Source organism: Cyprinodon tularosa, unplaced genomic scaffold (genome assembly GCF_016077235.1).
Source record: "Cyprinodon tularosa strain WSP-4 unplaced genomic scaffold, ASM1607723v1 ctg1343, whole genome shotgun sequence".
Lineage (NCBI taxonomy): Eukaryota > Metazoa > Chordata > Actinopteri > Cyprinodontiformes > Cyprinodontidae > Cyprinodon > Cyprinodon tularosa.
The window spans coordinates 18189-27282 of NW_024038162.1; positions in this window are offsets into that span (position 1 = coordinate 18189).

Genomic DNA, 9094 nt, shown 5'->3' on the forward strand with positions numbered 1-9094 from the left:
CAGGTGTTTTATAAAATATGCAAATTAGGAAATTGTCTCTATACCAAACTGAACGATTGTTGTTCTCTGCTACAAAAAACAATTTAGAATTTAAAATGGAACAATGTTCTATTTTATTTTTATACTTTTTATTGAAAAATTCAATGCATAACATGTATGCATACAAACCTAATTTCATTTCAGTGTTAAATTGTGTTTAAAGTAACAGATGATAATTAAAAATATCTCTGGACCTTTACTGGTTGATGATTTTCTTTATTCGGACCCTGCTGATTTTAATTGGTTACCCCTGGGTTAGACAAATACCTAAAGCAAGTTATTATGTAAGGTAATTTATACACGTTTATTGGATAATGGTTATATAACAATGAAATTAAATATCGAAGTAGAATCTCTTTTTTTACCAAATTACTTTAACTAGCAATAAAAAATGTATTTAGTGAAGGACAGATCTGTTTTATCCGTTTAATTTGCACAATGAGTTACTTATTGTGGAATACAGCTAAAAACCTTTTTTTCAATAAAAAAAATCATACAAGAATCATCAAATATGTTTCAAAAAGAGCATTATTCACCTTTTATTTTCTTAACTTATATTAAAGATAAAATTAGTCTGTTGATTAAAAAACATTTGCAAATAAACAAAACAGTTAAAAAAATGTTTTTTGGTCATTACAGCTCTATAGAAAACATAAAACTGACAGGCTAGCGCTCAATTAACATCCCTATGGCTTTGCTTTCTCCCTCCCCTGACTTTTTTCCCACTCTTTCTTAACCTTCCTCTCCTCTCTGCTTCTCTCTGTTTCAGATGTACAGTTATTCCTCTGCCTCTTTCATTGATATTGGTATGTGTAATAACCAGTGGTGGGCCTCTATCAGACTCTTATTGGGTAATAAAAAGAATATAGCTGTTAATCTATTCTTACAGCTGGGTTGGGAGCTGAGTCTGTACTAACAATGACTATCACCTTGATAGTTTAGCGTGGATGTATATCTGGGGCCAACAACAAATCAGTCTTCAAAACTGTATAGGCAACAGTGAAATTACCACATTGAACGTGCCATGCTGACCTGGATCCTGTCATGAACGAGGTGTTTGTATGGAGGACCCAAACGCAGAGACCGGTAGGCAGAGGTGAAATAAGGTCTGTTTATTCAGGTTAACAGATCCAGGGGCAGGAATCGGAGTCCAACAGAAAATTACAGACGTACCAGAACCAGGAGACATCAGAGGTAAACCAAAACTAGAAGCCAGGGAGAGACGAGGAACACAGACAGAAGTTAGACGAGGATCCAGCAAACAGGAACTGAAGAGGGAGGGCTTTTAAAGGGGACAGAGTCAAAGAGAGAGCTGATAAGGAAATTGACAACAGGTGCAAGGCAGGACAGAGAAACAGAGCAAGGGAGGACACAAGAGGGCAGCAGAGGACAACAAATGGATAACCAAGGAAAACAGGAACAAAAAGACCAAGACCCTGACAGATCCAGCTATAGATGCCGGTTTTGTGCCGAGAATTACTTCCCCTCTCGCATACTGAGGAGAAAACAGATTGGAATATTATAATAATAATAATAATACATTTTATTTATCAGCGCCTTTCTGGACACTCACTGGACATTCACTTTACAGAAAATACAAAAGATAAATAAAAAGAAAGATGAAACTAAAAAAATAAAAATACAGGAACATAAAACAATCATGGATAGGGAAAAGAGCAGTGTATTCACAGATAAGCGAGCTGGAACAGATGGGTTTTGAGTCTGGCTTTGAATAAGGGGAGAGAGTCAATACTGCGGAGGTTGGGAGGAATTGAGTTCCAGAGCTGGGGAGCAGAGCGGCTGAAGGCTCTGCTCCCCATGGTGACAAGTCGAGCTGGGGGTACAGTGAGGTGGAGGGAGGAGGAGGATCTAAGGGAGCGGGGGGAGGTGGCAATGTGAAGGAGGTCTGACAGATATGAAGGAGCAAGGTTATGGATGGCTTTGAAAGTATAGAGAAGGATTTTAAATTGAATTCTGAATTGAATTGGGAGCCAGTGGAGTTGGTGAAGAACAGGGGAAATATGATGGAAGGAGGGGGTTCTGGTGATGACACGAGCAGCTGAGTTCTGAAGAAGTTGAAGTTTATGGAGAGATTTATGAGGGAGGCCGAAAAGAAGAGAATTACAATAATCATACAATAATATGAATGAAAAGGGAACTTTTAAACACATTATCTCATATACTCTTAATGTTTTCATATTTCTTATGCGTGGATGCCCTAAAATTGGAAGTTTTGGTGGACAGATAAATTCTAATTAATATTATTTTTACTTCTATGGAGATGCGTTTTAGTCTATGCGCTACAGTCAGTGTCCGATGAATATATTCTCTGCTTAGTGGATGGCATTTCCCACTTTTGTTATCAACACCATTCTATATCATTTCTGACAAAACATTAAGAATATTCCCTTTTTGTTCATATTTCAATCTGTTATCTCATCAATATGCAAGAGTTTAGGGTGATGTGCTCTCCTGCAACAAGGGAGGTAATGCTAGGCAGGCAGGAAGTTCTCTGCATTTATCATTCAAATAAAACTCATGATACATTTTTAAAAACCTCGGAATCTTCACATCACAAGAGAAATTCTAAACACAGATTTTATATTATCCTTGATCGCTGTTGCCCCAAAGTCGTATTTTTGGAGACACTATATTGTTAAAGTGGGACATCTATAATTCCAAATGGGACAGTATTATTTTTGCACAAAAATACAGTAACAGATGAGCAAAAAAAAAAGTATTCATGACTTTGTCAATATCTTATGTGAGAAGACGAAATTACATGTGATTATTTAAACAAAACAAAGTAAACCTGTTATTTTAATTCTGGAGGTAAAAGATGCATATCATTAATTCATTTGGCAGAATTCAAATGAGCTATTTAAATCGTAATCTACTGTATATTAATTTAAAGATTAAAATGAGATTAATCTAGATTTTAAAAAAATATGTATGCCCATCACTAGTATTAAGTGTTGTATTTTTTAGCTTTGGTGGTGAGGGTGTCAGAGTTAGAACTCTGGCTTTGGGCTGTCAAACATCCAGGAGTAGGCCCTCTAAGTGCCTATAGCCAGGGACACCTCCACGTAGTGGTCCTCTGTAGTGGGAAAAAGTATTGAACTATTCATCCTAGTTAAATAATAATTTCACTCAGTCAGCACATTTATTCATATCATATCTTTGCAAAGAGAGAACAGTTCATAAAGCCATACAGCCATTATGGGACAGCACTGTTCTGCCTGAGCAGCATTCGTTCCCCCTTACAACAATGGAAAGTAGTCAGAGTCAAAAAAAATTAGAGACACTTTGGTTAACAGTAACATGTTATGAGTAAACCCTGAGAAAGAATCTGGCTTGTTATGGGAAGAAGCTATGTCTGGTCTACAAACAGCATCCCGGAGAGAATTGTGTGGCCTTTAATGGCAGCATTTTGAAAAATGAAAAAGCATTTTCAGAAATGCTTTTTCATTTTAAGAATGTGGCTGCATTGTTTGACTCATAAATGAACTTAGTAATCAATACTCCTGTTTGCATTTTCATTTTCTTCTTTAACACTGCTCATCCTTTTACTTAATTAAAATGTTAAAATGAAAAAAAAGACATTTGAAATTTATTTTCCAAAATTTACCCTAGCAAATACATACCAAAATTGAATTTGAAATGTAAAATTTAAAAATGAAAAAGCATTTCCAGAAATGCCTTTTTCATTTTAAGAATGCGGCTGCATTACTTCACTCATAAATAAAATTAGTAATCAATCATCCCATTTGCATTTTAATTTTCTTAATTCTGTTTTAATGCTGTGTTCACACCAAACGCAGCAGCAGCAGCAAAAACGTGCTGCATAATTTTTGATGCTTGTACCAGTTTATTTCTGACACGCGGCTAAAGCAGCTTTGCGCCTTGGGCGGAGCTACCCTATCCTTTCTTTGCCCTGCAGCTGTATTTGCTTTGATCAGTGGGAATAAAGTAGTTTTAATATGTTTTTAAGTGGGGAAAATCCAGCTGAAAGTTTAATCTGTGCAGTCAGTTCATCAAGCTGATTGGAGGTCACTTAAATTAGTGTTGCTTAGGTGTAGAAGTTTCCCAAAACAATTCCAGACTCCGTAATTTTCTCGGCTCCCCTCCCTGATCTCACCAGTGATGACATTTTTAGCTGAATTTTATCATTCGACCGCTGGTTATCGAGGCGGTGTCCTTAAACCAATATGGGCTACATTAATAATTGGCAATCCTTCTGGGGAAGACCTGGTCTGATTTTGAGAGATGGCATGTATCCAATCTTCAGAGATGGGAAGTAAAGAAGTACAAATACTTCGTTACTGTACTCAAGTAGATTTTTCTGATATTTTTACTTTACTTTACTACTTATTTTTATGGCGACTTTTTACTTCTACTCCTTACATTTTTACACAAATATCTGTACTTTCTACTCCTTACATTTTAAAAACTTGGCTCGTTACTTCAGTTTTGAATAATTTCAATGGAGTTACCGTTATTATTTTTTACGTCATCAATACCAAATTCAATCTAATTGGATGGGAATCTACGTTGCATTTGACGCACCACTACAAGATGAATCGACAGATTCTGCGGTATTCATTAGCTGCAAATCATTGCAGCTTGGTGGCGGTGGCGTTAGCATAGTAGCATGGACGACGAGATGATTGAAAATGAACACAACGGAGATCTAGTCCTATTGGCAGACATCCATTTAAAATGTAGGCAACGGCATGAAAAAAGTGGTTTCTACTTTTACTTTTATACTTTAAGTAAATTTACACGCCTGTACTTTGTTACTTTTACTTGAGTAAAGAAGTTTAATCGGTACTTACACTTTTACCAGAGTATTTTTTAAAACAAGTATCTGTACTTTTACTCAAGTACGGAAAGTAAGTACTTTTGCCATCTCTGCCAATCTTGGATGGTGCAGCTCTTCTTTCTATGTATCTGGCCAAATTTATTAGTCCTCCAAAACCCTGAAAGGCCAGGGTGCAGACCAGGAAGCAGAGTCATAATTTAACACACCTCTCTGCAGATCAACAAGACCTCCCCCATCCTTGGCCCAATCTCAAAGAATTTTTCAAAATAGTCAAAAAATTGAGCTTTAAATTCATATATCAGCATCTGGCTGTTTTTTTAAAGGTTACTTTAAGTATTTTTTTTGGACCACATACTTTTTCACTTGAGTAAAGAGGTCAAATTGATACTTCAACATTTACCAGCAACCGCAGTATCTATACTTCTACTTAAGTAACAAATTTATGTACTTTTGACACCACTGATCATATATGAGGCAACTCCCTCTAGTTATTTAAATATTCATATACCATAAAATTCTGGGCAAGGAGTAGGAGTAACAATAATCTTTCAGTCTGACTTAATGATTACTCCAAAGTCAGTGAATAATTTTTACTCTTTTGAACATTTAAGGCAAGGCAAGGCAAATTTATTTGTGTAGCACAATTCAGTACAAAGACAATGCAAAGTGCTTTACATTATTAAAATACAGGAAGATAAAACAGAATCAAAGCAAGTAGCAAAAATAAATAAAATCAAATAAAAAATACAGAAACAAAAAAGAATATTAAAAACAGTTGGACTAAAGAAAATATGTTTTAGTTGAACTGTTTAACTAGAGCAGGAGAAGGCAATCCTAAACAAATGTGTTTTTAGTCTTGATTTAAAGGAACTCAGGTTTTCTGCACTTTTACAGTTTTCTGGAAGTTTGTTCCAGATAAGTGGAGCATAGGAACTAAATGCTGCTTCTCCATGTTTAGTTCTGGTTCTAGGTATGCAGAGCAGGCTGGAGCCAGAAGACCTGAGTGGTCTGGAGGATTGATACACTGATAGCAAGTCTGTGATGTATTTAGGTGCTAAGCCATTCAGAGATTTATAGACTAACAGAAGTATTTTAAAGTCTATTCTCTGAGATACAAGGAGCCAGTGTAAGGACTTTAGAACTGGGGTGATGTGCTCTACTTTCTTAGTCTTAGTGAGGACACGGGCAGCAGCGTTCTGGATCAGCTGCAGCTGTCTGATCCACTTTTTAGGCAGACCTGTGAAAACACTGTTGCAGTAATCAATTCTACTAAAAATAAACACATGGATTACTTTTTCCAGATCATGCTGAGACATTAGTCCTTTAATCCTGGAAATGTTCTTCAGGTGATAGAAAGCGGACCTTGTAATTGTCTTTAAATGCTTTTGGAGGTTCAAGTCTGAATCCAGCACTACACCTAGATTTAGGGCCTGATCAGTGGTTACTAGCTGAAACGACTGAAGCTGTGTGCTAACTTTAGATCTCTCCTCTATTGGTCTAAAGGTTATTACTTCACTTTTGTTTTTATTCAGTTGAAGAAAATTATGGCACATCCAGGCATTGATTTCTTCTAAGCATTTCCTCAGTGCTTGAATTGGTTCATAGTCACCTGGTGACATGGTGATGTAAAGCTGTGTGTCATCTGCATAGTTATGGTAGCTGATGTTATTGTTTTTTATTAACTGAGCCACAGGGAGCATGTAGATATTGAATAGGAGGGGACCCAGGGTGGACCCTTGGGGAACCCCACATGTGATTTTTGTCATCTCTGGTGTAAAGTTGCCTACTGACACAAAAAAGCCCTTAGTTTCCCTCTTCCAAATTGCAAAGCTACTAAACCTCTTCTTTTTGTGACTTTGTCCACCGGGTCCTTACTCCTTAGATGAACTTTCATAGTTCCTATCTGATTGGAAGGTATGATTTTTACAAAGTGTCAAAGTTCCAATGGCTTAACGACACAACAATTAATTATAAGTAAGCAACATTATCTGGGTGGGCCCATGAAGTACAACACGGGACAAAGGTTCATAAATCAGATGCTTATTGAACCCCCCCACCACACACACACACACACCTCACCCCCACCCCCCAACCGACCCGAAAAATGCCCGATACATACACACATCCCACACTCTCTTGTCGTGCGGGATGTGTGTGTCTAAACCGGGATTAGTCTGCTTTTATCCAGTTGAACTTTCAGAGTTAGCAAAACTATTGTCTTCATCTAAGCCCTCAACTTGGATGTTAGATCCAGTTCCAACCAGGTTATTCAAGGAGGTATTCCCTTTGATCTCTTACTCCATTTTAGATGTGATTAATCTATCCCAGTTACAGGGATATGTACCAAAGGCTTTTAAAGTTGCTGTAATTAAACCTTTCCTAAGAAACGGTCTCTTGACCCAGATGACTTGGTCAATTATAGACCTATATCCAATCTTCCTTTCTTATCTAAAATTCTTAAGGAAGTAGTTGCCAAACAAGTTTGCGATCACTTCCACCATAATGAACTTTTTGAAGAGTTTCAGTCTGGCTTTAGAGCTTATCATAGCACCAAAACAGCTCTGGTGAAAGTCACTAATGATAGTCTCATGACCTCAGATAATGGACTTGTATCTGTGCTCATCCTGTTGGATCTCAATGCTGCATTTGATCCAGTTGATCATAATATTATTTTAGAAAGACTTTAATATTTTGTTGGAATTAAAGGTACAGCACTAGACTGGTTTAAATCTTATCTATCTGATCGATTTCAGTTTGTTCACGTTAATGACAGATCTTCCACATGCTCAAAGGTTACCTGTGGAGTACTACAGGGATCAGTGCTAGGACCAATTCTCTTTACTATATACATGCTCCTAATCGCTAATCGAGTTATTAGACAGCATGGGAATAATTTCCACTGTTATGCCGATGATACCCAGCTATATCTGTCTATAAATCCAGGTGAAGCTAACCCATTACATAGATTACAGGCATGTCTTGAAGATATAAAAACCTGGATGACTCTTAACTTTCGCCTTCTGAATTCAGACAAAACAGAAGTTATAGTCTTTTGATCAGAGACTTTGAAAAATAAATTGATTAGTTAGTCACTTCACTTGGATTGGATGGGATTAAACTGATTTCAGATAATAAAGTAAAACATCTTGGTGTTGTTTTTGCATTAGGACCTGTCATTTCAATCCCATATCAAGGAGGTTTCTAGAATTTCCTTCTTTCATCTGCGGAATATTGCAAAAATTAGAAATATCCTGTCCTGGGGTGATGCTGAGAAACTAGTCCATGCATTTGTTACTTCAAGGCTGGACTATTGTAATTATTTACTGTAAGGAAGTCCACAAACTGTAGTTAAAAGCCTTTAGCTGATCCAAAATGCTGCAGCCAGAGTTCTGAAAGTTAAAAAGAGAGATCATATCTCTCCTATCCTGGCTTCTCTTCATTGGCTTCCTGTTAAATCCAGAACAGAATTTAAAATCCTTCTTCTCACATATAAAGCCTTAAATGGCCAAGCTCCATCTGATATCAGAGATCTGATTCTTCCTTATGTTCCTAACAGAGCACTTCGCTCTTAATCTGCAGGTTTACTAGTGGTTCTTAGAATTTCTAAAAATAGAATGGGAGGCAGATCTTTTAGTTATCAGGCTTCTCTCCTGTGGAACCAACTATCAGATTAAGTTTGTGAGGCAGACACCCTGTCTACTTTTAAGGGTAGGCTTAAAACTATCCTTTTTGATAAAGAAAATAGTTAGAGTGGCTCAGGTTATCCTAAACTATCTCTATAGTTATGGTGCTATAAGCTGAGACTTCTGGACAGGATAGAAAAAAAGACGATCTTTTTTTAAACAACTTTTTTATTAATTAGAGCACCAATAAAACAAAAATTTCTATTCAAAATATTTCACATACAACACATGAGAACAATAAACCTTTACAAACTTGTACACTAACATTTAGGAGACTAACAGTCAAATTTTCATTTCAGTAATCTCTCATGCCCGTGCACTGGCAATACCAAATCCTGCAACATTACAATAATTGTAACGTACAGGAAATTGGACCCAGGAAACAACTGAGACAGGTCAGTGGAACGCAACGGATTTTATTTATGAGTGTGTGGGACAGGTAGCGGGCAGGCGGCTCTTAGTCAGGAAATCCCCTGTTACTGGGTCTCAGAGATGGCGATTGGCTCCGTGTTGGGTACGGGGCAGGAGTTCTTAAGAGGAAGGCACTTGT